Genomic DNA, 23,142 nt, shown 5'->3' on the forward strand with positions numbered 1-23,142 from the left:
TCATATCTGGGAGTAATAATATCTAGCAATCTCAGGTTTGACGACCACTTGTCTTATGTATCCGACAGGGTTAATAGGGAGATGTACGTGTTGCATATCCTTAGCTACCAAATTCCTCATTTGCTAACAAGGCTTTTCGTCCCCACTTTGAATAAAGGTCTCTAGTGTTCGCCGGAGTTAGCAGGATGCTCTTTGATTCTACAGCATTTTGCCATTAGATGTATACTACATATTCCCTGCCACGACCCTTTTCCCTTGGAGTATATGATCTGCTTGGATTAGATCCGCTGTCTATTCGCTTTTTGTTGCATTCAGATTGTTTCATGGTTCTTGCCCAACCGCAATGCCTAAAACATCGTCTTTTGCTACGGCTGAACAAATCAAACCTGCGACGATATACATTCAAATTAGACCCTCTGCATAATCACACCGGTGTTTGCTCAAAGATGTAATGGCGATCTACTTTTCCATTGGGTTCTGCAGTCCTGAACGTGCTGCCAGAGAATTATGTGAATGACATGTATTGCTGTCACATTTTTAGAGTTTTGTATTCTTACTATCGTAGTGTTTCTTTGTTTTATTCATTCTCGAATTAGCTTAGTAACCTCTGTCTACTGCTAACGGTTTTTATGAACATGGCTTAATTAAAAAAAAAAATAAGATTAGACCATGGTATTGTTTTGAACAAAAAAAAGCAGACGTATCGTGATTTTAGTTGATTCAGCTCATGATGCGTAGTTTGTAGCAGTTTTTCCGATGTTTAAACAATTCTGAGCATGAGACAATATTTTCAAAGTCTTGCAATCTGCACCGCTTATATTCCAATGTTGTAAATTTAATATTTGTCTGTTGTTGGTGGCAATTATACAATCAATAAACAAAAATATTCCAATGTTGTAAATTTAATATTTGTCTGTTTTTGGTGGCAATTATACAATCAATAAACAAAAATATTCCAATGTTGTAAATTTAATATTTGTCTGTTGTTTGTGGCAATTATACAATCAATAAACAAAAATATTCCAATGTTGTAAATTTAATATTTGTCTGTTGTTGGTGGCAATTATACAATCAATAAAAAAAATTATTCCAATGTTGTAAATTTAATATTTGTCTGTTTTTGGTGACAATTATACAATCAATAAACAAAAATATTCCAATGTTGTAAATTTAATTTTTGTCTGTTTTTAGTGGCAATTATACAATCAATAAACAAAAATATTCCAATGTCGTATATTTAATATTTGTCTGTTGTTTGTGGCAATTATACAATCAATAAACAAAAATATTCCAATGTTGTAAATTTAATATTTGTCTGTTTTTGGTGGCAATTATACAATCAATAAACAAAAATATTCCAATGTTGTAAATTTAATATTTGTCTGTTTTTAGTGGCAATTATACAATCAATAAACAAAAATATTCCAATGTCGTAAATTTAATATTTGTCTGTTGTTTGTGGCAATTATACAATCAATAAACAAAAATATTCCAATGTTGTAAATTTAATATTTGTCTGTTTTTAGTGGCAATTATACAATCAATAAATAAAAATATTCCAATGTTGTAAATTTAATATTTGTCTGTTTTTAGTTGCAATTATACAATCAATAAACAAAAATATTCCAATGTCGTAAATTAATATTTGTCTGTTTTTAGTGGCAATTATACAATCAATAAACAAAAATATTCCAATGTTGTAAATTTAATATTTGTCTGTTTTTGGTGGCAATTATACAATCAATAAACAAAAATATTCCAATGTTGTAAATTTAATATTTGTCTGTTTTTGGTGGCAATTATACAATCAATAAACAAAATATTCCAATGTTGTAAATTTAATATTTGTCTGTTTTTAGTGGCAATTATACAATCAATAAACAAAAATATTCCAATGTCGTAAATTAATATTTGTCTGTTGTTTGTGGCAATTATACAATCAATAAACAAAAATATTCCAATGTTGTAAATTTAATATTTGTCTGTTTTTGGTGGCAATTATACAATCAATAAACAAAAATATTCCAATGTTGTAAATTTAATATTTGTCTGTTGTTGGTGGCAATTATACAATCAATAAACAAAAATATTCCAATGTTGTAAATTTAATTTTTGTCTGTTTTTGGTGGCAATTATACAATCAATAAACAAAAATATTCCAATGTTGTAAATTTAATTTTTGTCTGTTTTTAGTGGCAATTATACAATCAATAAACAAAAATATTCCAATGTCGTATATTTAATATTTGTCTGTTGTTTGTGGCAATTATACAATCAATAAACAAAAATATTCCAATGTTGTAAATTTAATTTTTGTCTGTTTTTGGTGGCAATTATACAATCAATAAACAAAATATTCCAATGTTGTAAATTTAATATTTGTCTGTTTTTAGTGGCAATTATACAATCAATAAACAAAAATATTCCAATGTCGTAAATTTAATATTTGTCTGTTGTTTGTGGCAATTATACAATCAATAAACAAAAATATTCCAATGTTGTAAATTTAATATTTGTCTGTTTTTAGTGGCAATTATACAATCAATAAATAAAAATATTCCAATGTTGTAAATTTAATATTTGTCTGTTTTTAGTGGCAATTATACAATCAATAAACAAAAATATTCCAATGTCGTAAATTAATATTTGTCTGTTTTTAGTGGCAATTATACAATCAATAAACAAAAATATTCCAATGTTGTAAATTTAATATTTGTCTGTTTTTAGGGGCAATTATACAATCAATAAACAAAATATTCCAATGTTGTAAATTTAATATTTGTCTGTTTTTAGTGGCAATTGTACAATCAATAAACACAAATATTCCAATGTCGTAAATTTAATATTTGTCTGTTTTTAGTGGCAATTATACAATCAATAAACAAAATATTACAATGTTGTAAATTTAATATTTGTCTGTTGTTTGTGGCAATTATACAATCAATAAACAAAAATATTCCAATGTTGTAAATTTAATATTTGTCTGTTTTTAGTGGCAATTATACAATCAATAAACAAAAATATTCCAATGTCGTAAATTTAATATTTGTCTGTTTTTAGTGGCAATTATACAATCAATAAACAAAATATTACAATGTTGTAAATTTAATATTTGTCTGTTGTTGGTGGCAATTATACAATCAATAAACAAAAATATTCCAATGTTGTAAATTTAATATTTGTCTGTTGTTTGTGGCAATTATACAATCAATAAACAAAAATATTCCAATGTCGTAAATTTAATATTTGTCTGTTGTTTGTGGCAATTATACAATCAATAAACAAAAATATTCCAATGTTGTAAATTTAATATTTGTCTGTTTTTAGTGGCAATTATACAATCAATAAACAAAAATACTCCAATGTTGTAAATTTAATATTTGTCTGTTTTTAGTGGCAATTATACAATCAATAAACACAAATATTCCAATGTCGTAAATTTAATATTTGTCTGTTTTTAGTGGCAATTATACAATCAATAAACAAAATATTCCAATGTTGTAAATTTAATATTTGTCTGTTGTTTGTGGCAATTATACAATCAATAAACAAAAATATTCCAATGTTGTAAATTTAATATTTGTCTGTTTTTAGTGGCAATTATACAATCAATAAACAAAATATTCCAATGTTGTAAATTTAATATTTGTCTGTTGTTAGTGGCAATTATACAATCAATAAACACAAATATTCCAATGTCGTAAATTTAATATTTGTCTGTTTTTAGTGGCAATTATACAATCAATAAACAAAATATACCAATGTTGTAAATTTAATATTTGTCTGTTTTTGGTGGCAATTATACAATCAATAAACAAAAATATTCCAATGTTGTAAATTTAATTTTTGTCTGTTTTTAGTGGCAATTATACAATCAATAAACACAAATATTCCAATGTCGTAAATTTAATATTTGTCTGTTTTTAGTGGCAATTATACAATCAATAAACACAAATATTCCAATGTCGTATATTTAATATTTGTCTGTTTTTAGTGGCAATTATACAATCAATAAACAAAAATATTCCAATGTTGTAAATTTAATATTTGTCTGTTGTTGGTTGCAATTATACAATAAATAAACAAAAATATTCCAAAGTTGTAAATTTAATATTTGCCTGTTGTTGGTGGCAATTATACAATCAATAAAAAAAAATATTCCAATGTTGTAAATTTAATATTTGTCTGTTTTTAGTGGCAATTATACAATCAATAAACAAAAATATTCCAATGTTGTAAATTTAATTTTTGTCTGTTTTTGGTGGCAATTATACAATCAATAAACAAAAATATTCCAATGTTGTAAATTTAATATTTTTCTGTTTTTGGTGGCAATTATACAATCAATAAACAAAATATTCCAATGCTGTAAATTTAATATTTGTCTGTTTTTAGTGGCAATTATACAATCAATAAACAAAAATATTCCAATGTTGTAAATTTAATATTTGTCTGTTTTTAGTGGCAATTATACAATCAATAAACAAAAATATTCCAATGTCGTAAATTTAATATTTGTCTGTTTTTAGTTGCAATTATACAATCAATAAACAAAAATATTCCAATGTCGTAAATTTAATATTTGTCTGTTGTTTGTGGCAATTATACAATCAATAAACAAAAATATTCCAATGTTGTAAATTTAATATTTGTCTGTTTTTAGTTGCAATTATACAATCAATAAACAAAAATATTCCAATGTCGTAAATTTAATATTTATCTGTTTTTAGTGGCAATTATACAATCTATAAACAAAAATATTCCAATGTTGTAAATTTAATTTTTGTCTGTTTTTGGTGGCAATTATACAATCAATAAACAAAAATATTCCAATGTTGTAAATTTAATATTTGTCTGTTTTTAGTGGCAATTATACAATCAATAAACAAAAATATTTCAATGTTGTAAATTTAATTTTTGTCTGTTTTTGGTGGCAATTATACAATCAATAAACAAAAATATTCCAATGTTGTAAATTCAATTTTTGTCTGTTTTTAGTGGCAATTATACAATCAATAAACAAAAATATTTCAATGTTGTAAATTTAATTTTTGTCTGTTTTTGGTGGCAATTATACAATCAATAAACAAAAATATTCCAATGTTGTAAATTTAATATTTGTCTGTTTTTAGTGGCAATTATACAATCAATAAACAAAAATATTTCAATGTTGTAAATTTAATTTTTGTCTGTTTTTGGTGGCAATTATACAATCAATAAACAAAAATATTCCAATGTTGTAAATTTAATATTTGTCTGTTGTTGGTGGCAATTATACAATCAATACAAAAAATATTCCAATGTTGTAAATTTAATTTTTGTCTGTTTTCAGTTGCAATTATACAATCAATAAACAAAAATATTCCAATGTTGTAAATTTAATTTTTGTCTGTTTTTAGTGGCAATTATACAATCAATAAACAAAAATATTCCAATGTTGTAAATTTAATATTTGTCTGTTGTTCGTGGCAATTATACAATCAATAAAAAAAATATTCCAATGTTGTAAATTTAATTTTTGTCTGTTTTTAGTGGCAATTATACAATCAATAAACAAAAATATTCTTATGTTGTAAATTTAATATTTGTCTGTTGTTGGTGGCAATTATACAATCAATAAACAAAAATATTCCAATGTCGTAAATTTAATATTTGTCTGTTGTTTGTGGCAATTATACAATCAATAAACAAAAATATTCCAATGTTGTAAATTTAATTTTTGTCTGTTTTTAGTGGCAATTATACAATCAATAAACAAAAATATTCTTATGTTGTAAATTTAATTTTTGTCTGTTGTTGGTGGCAATTATACAATCAATAAACAAAAATATTCCAATGTTGTAAATTTAATATTTGTCTGTTTTTGGTGGCAATTATACAATCAATAAACAAAAATATTCCAATGTTGTAAATTTAATATTTGTCTGTTTTTAGTGGCAATTATACAATCAATAAACAAAAATATTCCAATGTTGTAAATTTAATATTTGTCTGTTTTTGGTGGCAATTATACAATCAATAAACAAAAATATTCCAATGTCGTAAATTTAATATTTGTCTGTTGTTTGTGGCAATTATACAATCAATAAACAAAAATATTCCAATGTTGTAAATTTAATATTTGTCTGTTTTTGGTGGCTATTATACAATCAATAAACAAAAATATTCCAATGTTGTAAATTTTATATTTGTCTGTTTTCAGTTGCAATTATACAATCAATAAACAAAAATATTCCAATGTTGTAAATTTAATATTTGTCTGTTTTTGGTGGCTATTATACAATCAATAAACAAAAATATTCCAATGTTGTAAATTTAATATTTGTCTGTTTTTAGTGGCAATTATACAATCAATAAACAAAAATATTCCAATGTTGTAAATTTAATATTTGTCTGTTTTTAGTGGCTATTATACAATCAATAAACAAAAATATTCCAATGTTGTAAATTTAATATTTGTCTGTTTTCAGTTGCAATTATACAATCAATAAACAAAAATATTTCAATGTTGTAAATTTAATATTTGTCTGTTTTTGGTGGCTATTATACAATCAATAAACAAAAATATTCCAATGTTGTAAATTTAATATTTGTCTGTTTTTAGTGGCAATTATACAATCAATAAACACAAATATTCCAATGTTGTAAATTTAATATTTGTCTGTTTTTTGTTGCAATTATACAATCAATAAACAAAAATATTCCAATGTTGTAAATTTAATATTGTTCTGTTTTTGGTGGCTATTATACAATCAATAAACAAAAATATTCCAATGTTGTAAATTTAATATTTGTCTGTTTTTAGTGGCAATTATACAATCAATAAACAAAAATATTCCAATGTTGTAAATTTAATATTTGTCTGTTTTTAGTGGCAATTATACAATCAATAAACAAAAATATTCCAATGTTGTAAATTTAATTTTTGTCTGTTTTTAGTGGCAATTATACAATCAATAAACAAAAATATTCCAATGTTGTAAATTTAATATTTGTCTGTTTTTTGTGGCAATTATACAATCAATAAATAAAAATATTCCAATGTTGTAAATTTAATATTTGTCTGTTGTTGGTGGCAATTATACAATCAATAAACAAAAATATTCCAATGTTGTAAATTTAATATTTGTCTGTTTTTGGTGGCAATTATACAATCAATAAACAAAAATATTCCAATGTTGTAAATTTAATATTTGTCTGTTTTTGGTGGCAATTATACAATCAATAAACAAAAATATTCCAATGTTGTAAATTTAATATTTGTCTGTTTTTGGTGGCAATTATACAATCAATAAACAAAAATATTCCAATGTTGTAAATTTAATATTTGTCTGTTTTTGGTGGCAATTATACAATCAATAAACAAAAATATTCCAATGTTGTAAATTTAATATTTGTCTGTTTTTGGTGGCAATTATACAATCAATAAACAAAAATATTCCAATGTTGTAAATTTAATATTTGTCTGTTTTTAGTGGCAATTATACAATCAATAAACAAAAATATTCCAATGTTGTAAATTTAATATTTGTCTGTTTTTAGTGGCAATTATACAATCAATAAACAAAAATATTCTTATGTTGTAAATTTAATATTTGTCTGTTTTTGGTGGCAATTATACAATCAATAAACAAAAATATTCTTATGTTGTAAATTTAATATTTGTCTGTTTTTAGTGGCAATTATACAATCAATAAACAAAAATATTCTTATGTTGTAAATTTAATATTTGTCTGTTTTTGGTGGCAATTATACAATCAATAAACAAAAATATTCTTATGTTGTAAATTTAATATTTGTCTGTTTTTAGTGGCAATTATACAATCAATAAACAAAAATATTCTTATGTTGTAAATTTAATATTTGTCTGTTTTTGGTGGCAATTATACAATCAATAAACAAAAATATTCTTATGTTGTAAATTTAATATTTGTCTGTTTTTAGTGGCAATTATACAATCAATAAACAAAAATATTCTTATGTTGTAAATTTAATATTTGTCTGTTTTTGGTGGCAATTATACAATCAATAAACAAAAATATTCTTATGTTGTAAATTTAATATTTGTCTGTTTTTAGTGGCAATTATACAATCAATAAACAAAAATATTCTTATGTTGTAAATTTAATATTTGTCTGTTTTTAGTGGCAATTATACAATCAATAAACAAAAATATTCTTATGTTGTAAATTTAATATTTGTCTGTTTTTAGTGGCAATTATACAATCAATAAACAAAAATATTCTTATGTTGTAAATTTAATATTTGTCTGTTTTTAGTGGCAATTATACAATCAATAAACAAAAATATTCTTATGTTGTAAATTTAATATTTGTCTGTTTTTAGTGGCAATTATACAATCAATAAACAAAAATATTCTTATGTTGTAAATTTAATATTTGTCTGTTTTTAGTGGCAATTATACAATCAATAAACAAAAATATTCTTATGTTGTAAATTTAATATTTGTCTGTTTTTAGTGGCAATTATACAATCAATAAACAAAAATATTCTTATGTTGTAAATTTAATATTTGTCTGTTTTTAGTGGCAATTATACAATCAATAAACAAAAATATTCTTATGTTGTAAATTTAATATTTGTCTGTTTTTAGTGGCAATTATACAATCAATAAACAAAAATATTCTTATGTTGTAAATTTAATATTTGTCTGTTTTTAGTGGCAATTATACAATCAATAAACAAAAATATTCTTATGTTGTAAATTTAATATTTGTCTGTTTTTAGTGGCAATTATACAATCAATAAACAAAAATATTCTTATGTTGTAAATTTAATATTTGTCTGTTTTTGGTGGCAATTATACAATCAATACACAAAAATATTCTTATGTTGTAAATTTAATATTTGTCTGTTTTTAGTGGCAATTATACAATCAATAAACAAAAATATTCTTATGTTGTAAATTTAATATTTGTCTGTTTTTGGTGGCAATTATACAATCAATACACAAAAATATTCTTATGTTGTAAATTTAATATTTGTCTGTTTTTAGTGGCAATTATACAATCAATAAACAAAAATATTCTTATGTTGTAAATTTAATATTTGTCTGTTTTTAGTGGCAATTAAACAATCAATAAACAAAAATATTCTTATGTTGTAAATTTAATATTTGTCTGTTTTTAGTGGCAATTATACAATCAATAAACAAAAATATTCTTATGTTGTAAATTTAATATTTGTCTGTTTTTAGTGGCAATTATACAATCAATAAACAAAAATATTCTTATGTTGTAAATTTAATATTTGTCTGTTTTTAGTGGCAATTATACAATCAATAAACAAAAATATTCTTATGTTGTAAATTTAATATTTGTCTGTTTTTAGTGGCAATTATACAATCAATAAACAAAAATATTCTTATGTTGTAAATTTAATATTTGTCTGTTTTTAGTGGCAATTATACAATTAATAAACAAAAATATTCTTATGTTGTAAATTTAATATTTGTCTGTTTTTAGTGGCAATTATACAATCAATAAACAAAAATATTCTTATGTTGTAAATTTAATATTTGTCTGTTTTTAGTGGCAATTATACAATCAATAAACAAAAATATTCTTATGTTGTAAATTTAATATTTGTCTGTTTTTGGTGGCAATTATACAATCAATAAACAAAAATATTCTTATGTTGTAAATTTAATATTTGTCTGTTTTTAGTGGCAATTATACAATCAATAAACAAAAATATTCTTATGTTGTAAATTTAATATTTGTCTGTTTTTAGTGGCAATTATACAATCAATAAACAAAAATATTCTTATGTTGTAAATTTAATATTTGTCTGTTGTTGGTGGCAATTATACAATCAATACACAAAAATATTCCAATGTTGTAAATTTAATTTTTGTCTATTGTTGGTGGCAATTATACAATCAATAAACAAAAATATTCCAATGTTGTAAATTTGATATTTGTCTGTTGTTGGTTGCAATTATACAATCAATAAACAAAAATATTCCAATGTTGTAAATTTAATATTTGTCTGTTTTTAGTGGCAATTATACAATCAATAAACAAAAATATTCCAATGTTGTAAATTTAATTTTTGTCTGTTTTTAGTGGCAATTATACAATCAATAAACACAAATATTCCAATGTTGTAAATTTAATATTTGTCTGTTGTTTGTGGCAATTATACAATCAATAAACAAAAATATTCCAATGTTGTAAATTTAATATTTGTCTGTTTTTAGTTGCAATTATACAATCAATAAACAAAAATATTCCAATGTCGTAAATTTAATATTTATCTGTTTTTAGTGGCAATTATACAATCAATAAACAAAAATATTCCAATGTTGTAAATTTGATATTTGTCTGTTGTTGGTGTCAATTATACAATCAATAAACAAAAATATTCCAATGTTGTAAATTTAATATTTGTCTGTTGTTGGTGGCAATTGTACAATCAATACACAAAAATATTCCAATGTTGTAAATTTAATTTTTGTCTGTTGTTGGTGGCAATTATACAATCAATAAACAAAAATATTCCAATGTTGTAAATTTAATATTTGTCTGTTGTTGTTGGCAATTATACAATCAACAAACAAAAATATTCCAATGTTGTAAATTTAATTTTTGTCTGTTGTTGGTGGCAATTATACAATCAATAAACAAAAATATTGTGCAAGAGGGAATTTCATTTTCATTAAAGATTTGTAAAAACATGTTGCACAATATTTGTTTTTGTTTGTTTGTTGGTTTTTGGGGTTTCTTTTAGGTTTGTAGTAAAATTTCCACCAAATTTTGTTTGTAATTTTATTGAAATTTACCTTCTCTACAGAAATCGCAGACACCGGTAAATATTAGAGCCATCATTGAAATTTTTAAACCTTTACTTTTAGTTTGATTTTCTTCATTTTGTTAGAAATAAAGAAAATCAATCTCTGGTCCCCCCACCCTCACCAATCTTTCACGAGAAACACCCGTCTGGCTGAAACTACTGTCAATAATTTTCCCCACTCTTTATCTGTGCCTTAATCCAAACGTAGATTCCATGAGCAGAGCTTCTTTCTCAGAAGTGCACGACTGTGGAACTCTCTTCCGTTTGCCTGTTTCCCACCTGACTACAACTTGGATATCTTCAAGCCCAACATAAACAAATTCCTGACAAACCGCCCCCTTAAGTAAGACAACCTATCAAATCTCCAATACTAATGATTACTACAATACTATCTCATTGATTACTGTACACGCAATAACCCTTATCCCTGAGTGGCCTCCGGGCCTTGATAAGTGGTGACCTCCATGTAAAAAAAAACGGCAACTTATAAAGATGGCGGCAATGGAAAAACACAAGAAAAATTTGTTTAAACATGAAAAGTACTTGTTTTCCTTATATACTATGAAATGAGGAACAATTTCCATTGCAATCCAGTTAGTATTACGCATCTAAAATTGAGAAAAACACGCTTGGAAAGTGTTAATTTTATGTGAAAGAAGCTGAAACAAAATAAAATGGCCACTGAATTTTACCTGATGTCATGTTTATCGAACAACGAAACTCGAATTTTAATTCTAAATGATTCATCATTTAATAACACAAATTCATATTATCTATATATCGATAAAAATGAGAATGTGTGTGCATGTGAGGACACTTCTCAACCTATATACTCAACGAATTTTTTATCTACAGGCTTCAAATTTGGTTTATAGGGTATTCAGACATGTGGAAAGCTTTTTAATCGGTTTTCATTCTGAAAAAGGAACTACTACGGGGTCAAAATTGATAAATTGGTACTCAGAAATCATATAATTTTTATCTGTTTACTGTTTCACGAGGTTTGGTTGATTGGTTGGTTGTTTTTGTTTTATGGCATATCAACCTTTTTCAGATTATTTAATGCCGAATCTAGTGATTTTGAGGAACGATTTTTTAATGGAGTATATTTGTTTTTTAAGTCGGATTCTATTTAACCCATAGTTGGGACCCTAACAGGTACTACCACTCCGGGTCAGAATGGACCTGGGAGCAATGGCAATTAAAGGGTCGCTCCACACTCCCCAAGGCCCGCAAGCTGGGGCCTCACCATCGGATATAGTTTTAGGTCATATCCAGGACCTTCACGAGGTTTTAAAACATTCTGTAAACAACATGGAAAGTTGGCCTAATGGTTATCGTACTTGATTTACTGTTTTTAGGTTTTTTTGTTTCGATATCATCTCGGGTTTTTTTTTTTTTTTGTTTCGATATCATCTCGGGTTTTTTTTTTTTTTACTTACAAGAAGTTAACTGTTTAGAAAAAACATAATACTCGCATGTATATGTTTCAGTTTCGTTCTGTTTTTTAGTTCATTGTTTAAAGGAATTTAACGTTACATTTAATACCGGGCAACGCCGGATACATCTAGTTAATAATAAAATAAATTAATAGAATTTATTAATAATAACATAAATTAATAACATTTATTAATAATAACATAAATTAATAATATTTAACAAAAATAATATAAAAATAGTTTTAATGCCTAAACAGTTGTGTTCTTGTGTCCTTCCATGGCTGCGATCTTTATAAATTGGGGCCCTGTCGGTGGGGCATTAGAATACGCCGACTGCCCCCCTGCAGAGGGTAAAAGTCCCTCAATGGGGGTCCTGGATATGACCTTAAACTATATCCAGTGGTGAGGCCCCAGCTTGTGGGCTTTGGGGAGTGTGGAGCCACCCTTTGATTACCATTGCTCCCAGGTGCTCCCAGGTCCACTCTGACCCGGAGTGGTAGTACCTGTTAGGGTCCCAACTATGGGTTAAATAGAAACCGACGTGAAAACAACAAATATATTCTATTAAAAAAATTTTTCTTCAGAATCTTTGGATTCGGTATTAAATAACCCGAAAAGGGTTGATATGCCGTAAAACAAAAACAACCAACCAACCAACTTTATAAATTGCAAAAAAAAAGAAAGAAAAAAGAAAAACCGAGCTGTACTTAAACTAGTAATCAGTTTTTTCTTTTTCTATCGAATCTTAAAGTATTTATCTCGCCATGCTTCAAAAATCCTATTTATTTTGTAAAATGGCGTTGGTTGTGAATAACATGTTGTTTCAAGTTGCAACAGGAAAAACAAACCTCACTGAAGTTGTTGTTTCTTGGTTGAAACAACAATTCGTTGGTTGTTTTGGAATTTATGGTTGGGCTCAACATGTCTCAAAGGATTTACGGATAAAATACATTCTGAAAAATTCCTGTTTCCCGGTGATCTTATAAAATGCATGTAATGGGATTAGCTTCGTACTTTCAACAGGTGCATAATTTCAATATTAAAACCTAAATGGTGCCGATATGTCGGTCAGTAGGTGTAAGTAGACGTCGAGTTTAGAATGTGACTTTGATTATTGTGATGATTTCATGGTTGAGACGAAAATGAAAATAAAAATATTTTATTGTTTGTATTTTAAGGTATACCCCTAACCTTACCTCTTGAATTGAATTCGGAAAGGAATTCTTCAATCGATTTCTACAAGACACGTTTCTTGCATATTTTTCTGTAGGTTTACCTCTTATCAATGCCAAGTTCCATTCAAGGATAAAGGGTGGTTGATTATCTTATCAGTTTAATGTCGTTGTGTGTCTGATCGTTTAGTGATGCTGTTACATATGTTCATATTTTGTTAAGTGTGAATATGTGTGTGACATGCATTTTCACATACCTCTGCTTCTTCGTTGGTCCATCTGGAAATTCTCGTCTGGGAGGGAGACTTGATACCTGTTTTTGGGGACGAAGATTTATTTCACACCAAGACAAGAAATTGGTTCTATAGTTTATTTCACTTTCCCAGATGTCTTGCAGAAGGTGGAAAGTGAATTTGGCCTTTGTTGTTTTTTTCTTCTAGGTCTTATTTCTACCACGTCAGCGTTCGTTCCCCACCCCCAACCAAGGGGAGGAGACAACAGCGAAGCCGTCCGTTCGGTTCTAAGTCCAAATCAAATTTCATCGATTCAGCTAACCTGATCACATGACTCACACGCAATCAAATCATCTGATCTTTTACTTCCGGTCAACATGTCTACACTATAATTCCACTCTCCCCCTCTCTCTCTCTCTCTCTCTCTCCCTCTCTCCATTCCTTAACACTTAGGCCGTCTATCCAGTTATGGCTGACAGGGCAAGAGCATGCTACCTCTGTGAAGTAAAGAAAGGGTTCTGTTTGAAATTCCATCCAAATTCCCAAGTTTGACAGAAACATTCCCGAGTTCAACAAGATACACCTGAAGAAAGTCGGAGGTTACATCGAGTGAAACGTTATGAAAATCACACTCAAGATGAGAACAGTAGTCCAACGAATCCAAATAATACGAATAACCAATTCTCATCTTAAAAATTAATTGACGAGGATTTTGTAAATTTTTAGCTACAGTTATTTCTGTGACGATATTACCCCCAAGTTCATTGAAAAATCAGAATATTAAATAAGACTTCTAATCTAGATAGTAACGAAATGTAGGGCATGGGGAATGACGCAATTGGAATACGACTGTGATTGTTAAGATAATTTTAAAGTTGACCCGAAAATGAAAAAAAAATAATTCATTATTTGGGGAGGGATATGTGAATTAAGGAATGTGTTAAGAAAAATAATTGCAGAATTATGTTGCCGATCGAGAGTGAATCGGGTAAAACGACTTCGGCTTAACGTTCACAAGGATCATGAGTTGGAACAGATACATTGAGAGCATTGCCAGGGATGCTGCAAAGAAGGTAAGCTCTCTCTACCTTGCTAGAAAGTTACTTATCCCTGGGAGTATTCTGTACCTCTACAAGGTCACCATTCACCCATGTATGGAGTATTGTTGCCACATTGGGCTCGTGCATCTGCTACTAGTCTCTCCCTCTTAAACAGTGTGTAAAAGAGAGTTGCCAACCGAATAGGTCCCACACTATCAGCTAGACTTCAACCTCTGTCCCATCACTGAAATGTTTCATCCCTTTGCCTGTTTTACAAGTAATTTAATGGTAGGTGCTCTGACGAACTACAAGCCCTTGTCCCTCCCTCAACGTAAATACCCCGACAAACCCGACAAGCAGCAAAATCCCACCCCTACACAGTAAAAATCCCGAGATGTAAGAAAGCTTTCTACTCTAATAGTTATTTCCCCAGAACTGCTAGACTTTGAAATTCCCTTCCGGGTTCCTGCTTCCCCAACTGCACTGACATGCAGAAGTTTAAGTGTAATGTAAACACACCTTGTTGCACAACTCCCTACATCTTTCCACGGGCATGCAGTTCTAAGAAAGAAGCTTTGTTCATGGAATCTATGTTTAGGTTTAGGCAGTGGGGGAAATTATTAATAGTGGTTTCAGCTAGACGAGTGTTTTTCATGAAAGTTTGTCAAGGGATCTCAGACAAGCACTTGTCATGAAAATAACGATATAGCAGAGACAGGCCCACAACATCTCTTCTGTGGGAAAGAGGTTGCAGGGAAGAGAAAAGAGTATCCCCTTCTAGGCTACGAAGTCGGTTTTGAATTCAAGGCAGAATAGTGTGCTTTCGGCAGCTCCTGCCCAGATGTAGCAACAGTACTCCATCCAAGGACGTACTTATACAAGTAGAAAAGTAAAGAATTGCATCAGTAGTGAAATATCTACTCGAGCAGTAGAATGATCCAACCACTTTTCAAGCAATCTTAATTTGGTTACACGTAAAAATCTGAAAAAGTAAAACCTGTATTTTAAAATTAGTTACTTCAACGTATATACTTTCGAAAAAAAAACTCGACTAGCAGCAAAATCCCACCCCTTCATTATATAGATTCTCATATGTTGGAAAATGTTCTACTCTGACAGCTTCTTTACTGGGACCGTTGCTTTTGGAATTCCCTCCTTATTCCAGTTTTCCCCTGTACCAACAGGTAGAAATTTAAATGTAAACAAACATCTTACTGCACAACTCCTCACCTAGAATGCCCTCCGTAAATCTGGTCCCTAATTACGATGAACCTTTACGTCTCAGCGGAAACATATTTTGTTTAAGATGAACAAAAGCAAAACAAGAATTTTTTCAATCAAAAATAGTGAGAGATTTTTATCAATCAAGAATGATATTTCGTTTACAACAACAATTGTATCCCAGAATACTTTGCTAATTTAATCGGAAGTGATTAGCTGAAGAAACCACATACATATGACAAGAACAAACTAATATCGTTGCGTTCTACACATCTGGTTGTTGCAATTAATTTGACGAATATAACAGATATGAGCAATTTTCCACACTATTTTTTTTGCCCTAACAAGGCATATCACAACTTGGATGTAAGACGCTACTAATTGGGACGATGCCTAAGAAAGATTAACAAGATGTTGGTTTACGTTACATTTGAATTTCTGCATATCAGCACAGTCAGCGAAGCAAGCAGCAGGAAGGGAATTCCAAAGTCTAACTATTAGAATAGAAAGCTTTAACAGTGAAGGGGTGTGATTTTGTTGCTAAGCAGGTTTGTCGGGGATATGTATGTTGAGGGCACACAAGTGCAATGAGTTCATCAAAGAAGATTCCATTAAAATACTTGTGAAACAGGCAGAGGGATGCATCATTGTGGCGATGCGGCAAGAGTTAGACATTGCCTGAATCCATACTGTTTGTCAGAGAGAAGATTAGCTTTTGTGAGGTGATGGACTAGTGTTTTATTGATTAGCATCTCAAAGACTTTAGCAAACAAGGGGAGGAGACTGATAGGGCAATAACTGAGAGGGTCAATTCTTTCACCAGAATTCTTGTACACTGATACCACAGAGGCCATCTTCCAGCTATTAGGGAAGCACGATTCAGCAAACCATTTGTTGTAGAGTTTGGAAAGTATGGGGATTAGCTACGTTTAGCATTTCTTAATTAGTATAGCATGGATAAGACCAGGCCTTGGCGGTGTCTGAGTTTTTTATGATATCGCAGACATGAGAATGTGTAATTTTCAGATCATCGATTGTGGCTTCCATCCGCATAGTGAAATTCAGGAGGGAGTTATTTGTTGGCTCTATGGTGGAGTTATAGGCAAGCAGTTCTGACTTCTTGGTTGCCATGCAAGCAACCTTTTGGTTGCTGAATAGTCGGGGAATTACTGATTGCACTTTATTCACTACACTATTATAAATTTTCCAGAAATCATGAATTCCTATCTTCTGCGATTCTATGCATTCCCTGATTATTTCAGCATGCTTTCTTTTTTTGCTGTAACATTTCTCTCTTACAATGATTTCTAGCATCTATAAATTTTTGCCTAATTGTATTTGACTTATGACATTCAAACCGGTGGAGAGCATGCTGTTTTTGTGCAATTGCAGCTGCACAATCTGTAGTGAACCATGGGGGTTAGTGGAGCTTGCTATAATACTTCTGTGCGGAGACCTGGACTTCAATGCCTACTTTGCACCATTCAGTTGTCTCATTGGCACACTGATCAGCTGGATGGGGCATCTCTGATATGTTCTCTGATCTGTTCTCTGATCTGTTCTTTCTCTCTTTGTTTCATTTTTCTTATCATTTTGTTTAAGCCAGGGATGGGGCATCCTACCAGATGCCAAACATACACCTGCTATTTTAGACAATCCAACCGAGAGATCTTTTTAAGATTCTAACCGTCCCTTTAAGTGCAATTGTTTGAATCTCCTTTGCACTTGGTTTACCTGGTATATTTGTAAGATAGTTTGTAAAATTCTTTTTCATAAGTCCGGTTGCTCCTATAATTACTGGAATGATAGAGATCTTCTTAAGGTTCCAGTTTCTTTTCATGTCATACATAAGACCCTGGTATTTGGTAATCTTTTCCCTCTCAGCTCTGTTTAACCCAGCATCATTCGGGACACTAACTTCCACGAAGGTTGCTTCCTTCTCCTTCTTGTCCCATATTACAATGTCAGGTTTTATAGCTCCGTTTTCTAGGTACGTGGCTGTAGGGATTGCATAGTCATAGTGGATGGTATATGACTTGTTTCCGACTGTTCTTTCGGGTATATGTTCCCATGACTTCTTGCTGCATTCGATATTTAACTTATTGCAGATCGTCCAGTGGAGATATTTGCATACTTCATTGTGTCGCATTGTATAGTAGCCGTCCCCTAGCAGAACCTTACAGCTAGAAATCAGGTGGCTCACACTCTCTACTTCTGTGTGGCAGAACCTGCATTTGTTGTCTTTGCTGAGACCACTCATCTTTTTAAACGCATTGGTCATCAAGCCTTGATGTTCTGTGATGTGTTCTCTGATATGTTATCTGATATGTTCTCCGATGTGTTCTCTGATGTGTTCTATGATATGTTCTCAAATGTGTTCTCTGATGTGTTCTATGATATGTTCTCAAATGTGTTCTCTGATGTGTTCTATGATATGTTCTCAAATGTGTTCTCTGATGTGTTCTATGATATGTTCTCAAATGTGTTCTCTGATGTGTTCTATGATATGTTCTCAAATGTGTTCTCTGATGTGTTCTATGATATGTTCTCAAATGTGTTCTCTGATGTGTTCTATGATATGTTCTCAAATGTGTTCTCTGATGGCTTCCCAGTCAGTCCTTTTGTACTACCTTGTTGTTTTGAGCAATGGCTCCTCACCTTGGGCTTTGAATTTGACTGATACCGCTAGGTGGTCTGCATTTTCAAGTGGACTGTGGACATTAGTCACACAATCCTCAGGTACTGTGGTAGGGGATAGGTCTAGAAATGGAGCCTGTTGGTGTTCACGATCTGGGAGACGAGTTGGGAACATGACTGTCTGTGTGAGAAAAGCTATAAGTACAGCGTCCAGCTGTATCTGTGCAATCTGAGAAATAAAGCTAATTTTTATGGTGGACATTAAAGCCATCAAACATATGTGTTTAGGCATTACGGCATGCAATCAGAGACATGAGACACGTTTGAGTACAGTCCTGACTTAAGGGAAAACATAAGAGAAAACATAAGTAACTAACACAGAGATGAAAGGCGTAGTCATCCGATTCAAGATTTTTCTCTCTAGTTAAAGGAAGGGTGATACGGATATAGACTTCAAGCCCGTGCATATATCTATCAGAATTCTTACGGCAGAGCAGGAGATATCCTGTCATGTTAAAGGAGTTAGAGAGGACTGAGGACTGTAGGTTTGTTTTACTTAATGCTAAAATATTCGGGAAGTTTACTAACAGGTAAGCCTCTACATCATCTAGGTTATTTCTAAACCCATGGATATTTGAGAATGCAAGCCTCAAGGGAGGAGGCGAATTGGTTTTGGGTTAGGGTGGTTGTCTACTTTGATCATGAACCCTAACACTAACCCATCATCTCGATCAATCAAGAAAGTTTCATAACTCAGCCAGTTAGCGAAACACAAAAATAACACATTTTACATTTTATGACATATTGCAGGAAACATCATAATCAACAGCAAAATAACCCGACGGCAGCCTCGACGTTCAGCCAGAGATTGAAGGTAAAAGTCTAGTATCTGCTGTAGGTAACACAGTATCCTGCACTTGGCTAATTCTGATTTTGCTGGATCCGTCCAACACGTGCCAAGTTGCAGAGTCTACAATCCGAACGACTTTATTCCAGTTGTTGCGTTGTGTGCACTCAGTCTATATAACTGCGTGGACAAAATGGTCGCCGGACAAGTTTACCGACAAGTGTATATTTTGAATGACAACTAAAAGACTCGACTGTTTACAAAAGAATTCGAGTTTATTTTCAACAATCTTTCTTTACACTTTGTGTCGGTAAACTTTGACTCCACTAGCGAGGAGAGAGGTGTTGTTAGAGATAGGTGGCGTGGCGGGGGTGTTGACAGATGACAGACTTGATTCTCACCGCATCGGACGCTACTCTCCGATTTTTCACAGCCTGTCCCCTTATTATACAACACAGTTATAACTATGCTCCAGCTAGGACACTGTTCCGGCTATAAACTGATTTTTCAGTGCAAGTATTATTATTTATTATTTATATCTGTTCATTTGTTTTCCTCTCGTATATATATATATATATATATATATATATATATATATATATATATATATATATATATATATATACGAGAGGAAAACAAATGAATAGATATCTAAGGAAATGTCTGAAACCTTAAAGGACGATTTCCAGTCTGTAGTGAAATGGTGACATAAATGAATAGTAACATTCAATGCTGCTAAGACTAAGCTGCTTTCCTTTAATAATTACGAGAAAACTTCTCGACCACTGATAGCCATGGCTAATGATACACTACCTAAAGGCTCTTTATTCAAACTCCTCGGCTTAACGTTCACAGGGAACATGAATTGGAAAAAATACATCGAAGATATTGCAAAGGCTGCTACGAGAAAGGTGGGCTTTCTTTACCGTGCTAGAAAGTTACTTCCGCCTGAGAATATCCTGTACCTCTACAAGGTAACCATTTGCCCATATATGGAGTATTGTTGCCACATTTGAGCTGCTGCATCTTCTACAAGTCTCTCACTCCTGGACATGATTCAAAAAAGAGTCACCAACCTAATAGGTCCCACACTGTCAACCAAACTCCAACCTCTGTCGTACCAACTATTACATCCTTGTGACTATTTTACAAGTATTTTAATGGAAGGTGTTCCAACGAACTCCAAGCCTTTGTACTCTCTCAACGTAAATACTTCTAACTAATCCAACAAGCAGCAAAATCCCACCCCTACATTGTAAATACACCTAGATTCCAGAAAGCCTTCTACTCAAATAGTTTCTTTCCTGAGACTGCTAGACTTTGGAATTCCCTCTCAGACTCCTGCTTCCCTAACTGTACAGACATGTAGAAATTCAAGTGTAATGTAAACAGACAGCTTGCTGCTCAACTCCCTACATAATATCCTTGTAAATTTTGTCCTAAATAGTAGCCTCTTATATCCAACTCTCCCTTGTTTGTGGTGAAAAAGCAATAAAAAACACACAATAATCGTCCAATATTTTTCTTTGCATCCCAACAATCACTTCTCGCAAAAAATACAAACTGGAACGATAAAATTGTCGCCTAAAGAAAACATTCATGCAGTTGTATTTTAAAAAAAAAAACTTTTATTGAAAAAAATCAATTCAGGTAACTTGATTATGTAGTAGAGCTGACATCTATTTAATGTAGCCGCCTTCAGCCTCAATAACCGCCTCGATACGGGTCTGGGACTGAGAGTATATCTTTCCCACAAGTGCCAGAGGAAGCTCGGCAAATACTCGATGGATGGCAGCGATCAGGATAGCTTTGATGTTGGTCATGTTCTTGATGTATGACTAAACGAAATAGTTCAGCGCGTTTTGGAGGAGGGAGGACAGTGGGAGAAAGGTACAAAGTCATAGCAATCCTTCTGAAGCCAAGCCTGAGTCTCTTTGGACTTGTGGGAGGTGCCAAGTCCTGCTGCCACACCCAAGGTTTGCCAGCACCACCCGATTGCACCAGGGGATCACCACACTCTTCAGCACATCCAGGTACACTTTGGTGTTGAGTTTCAAGTTGACTTTGAAGATGTGAGGTGGCATGAGGTGGCTTTCACTCGAAACCAATAACCATAATCATGGCCAGAAACTTTGTTTTCATCACTCTGGGCACATCTCTGTTATTTGTAGCAATCCAGCGATGCATTTTGAGGGTGCTGGCAATGGTCCTGTTGTCATAACTTAGATTGGTAGAGAGAATGAGTTGTACAGTGGCATGTCTCTGATCTCGCTCGTTAAACACTGTGTCACTTTCAGACATGATAGAAGACTCCTATTGCTCTTGGGATTTGTACACAACTGCCTAACTAGTAGATAGTCCGCAATAAAAAAAGAAAACCTCTTTTCATCAACTAGGAATGGAATCATGCCGTCTTTTCTAGGGCGACAATTTTATCCAATAAAATGAAACGCCATTCCTTCACGTTTTTCAGTTTCTCATCATAATGAATCATAAATCGAATTATCATGAATTCGGCTTTTGTTTCTTCATATATTCAATACAGCCTGATCATCTGCATCATTTCCTATTAAAGTTCTGAATTCAACATTTGGTCTGCGTTTTCTTTTTGGTTTCTTGTGCTTTCTTTAATTGATCCATTTTCCACAATGTTTTCTAAAATTATTATTCTCTGCTGCAGGACAAACACCATCTTCTTGTTTTCAAAAACTAATTTCATTAAGGCTGCTAGGAAAAATTGCACGACAATCTGTAAACAAAATCACATGATCAGACAAATCTCAAGTGAAAAGCTATAATTGCAAAGCAGCATAATTTTTGTTGATGTTTTTTAGTTCGGTAAACATCATCTTGTTTTCAAAAACTAATTTCACTAATGCTGCTAGGAAAAATTACAAGCATCTGGAACTGACCTCCACTCATCATCTGAAATGGAACACATACATCAAATCTGCTGCCAAGATCGCTGGGAAAATGGTTGGATCACTCTACTGCTCCAGCAGGTGCGTAATCCTCTATCTGTATAAGAGCCAAATACATCCTAAAATAAAATAAAATTGTCACATCTGGGCAGGAGTTGCTCAACCCGCTCTATCCAGACTTGATAGAATTCAAAATCGGTTTCAAAACCTAGGAGGTAATATTCTTTTCTCTTCCTTGCAACCTCTTTCCCACGGGAGAGATATTGCAAGCCTGTCTCTGTACTATCGTTATTTTTATGGCAAGTACACGTCTGAGCTCTAATCTATCGTCCCCCTTCCCAAACGTTCACAAAAACACTTAACTAGCTACAACCACTATCAACAATTTTCCCCACTCTTTATCTGTGTCAAATTCTAAATGCAGATTCCATAAACAAAGCTTTTTACCTAGAAGTGCCAGCCTGGTCGATTACAACATGGTAGCTTTCAAGTCCAATGTAAACAAGTTTTTGTTGAGCCGTCCCTTTAAATAATCCAAAGTCTACCCAATCTTCACCATTTAAAATCACTAAACTACAACCTTACATGCATTAACCCTTATCCCCGAGTTGTTTTCGGGCCTTGATAAGTGGTGACCCTCTTGTAAAAAAATGCATAGCAATAAAAAAAAAACATTGGATGAAGCAAATCTCAAGTGAAAGTATTAATTACTTTTAGTATGAGAATTTTTTAAAAAAATCTATTTAATCAGACGTGTTTGAGGATATAATTTGATGTTCAAATAACCTAGCCACTCCCTCAAACAATTTCTTCAGCA

Source organism: Euprymna scolopes, chromosome 3 (assembly GCF_053919585.1).
Source record: "Euprymna scolopes isolate OS-2025 chromosome 3, ASM5391958v1, whole genome shotgun sequence".
NCBI lineage: Eukaryota > Metazoa > Mollusca > Cephalopoda > Sepiida > Sepiolidae > Euprymna > Euprymna scolopes.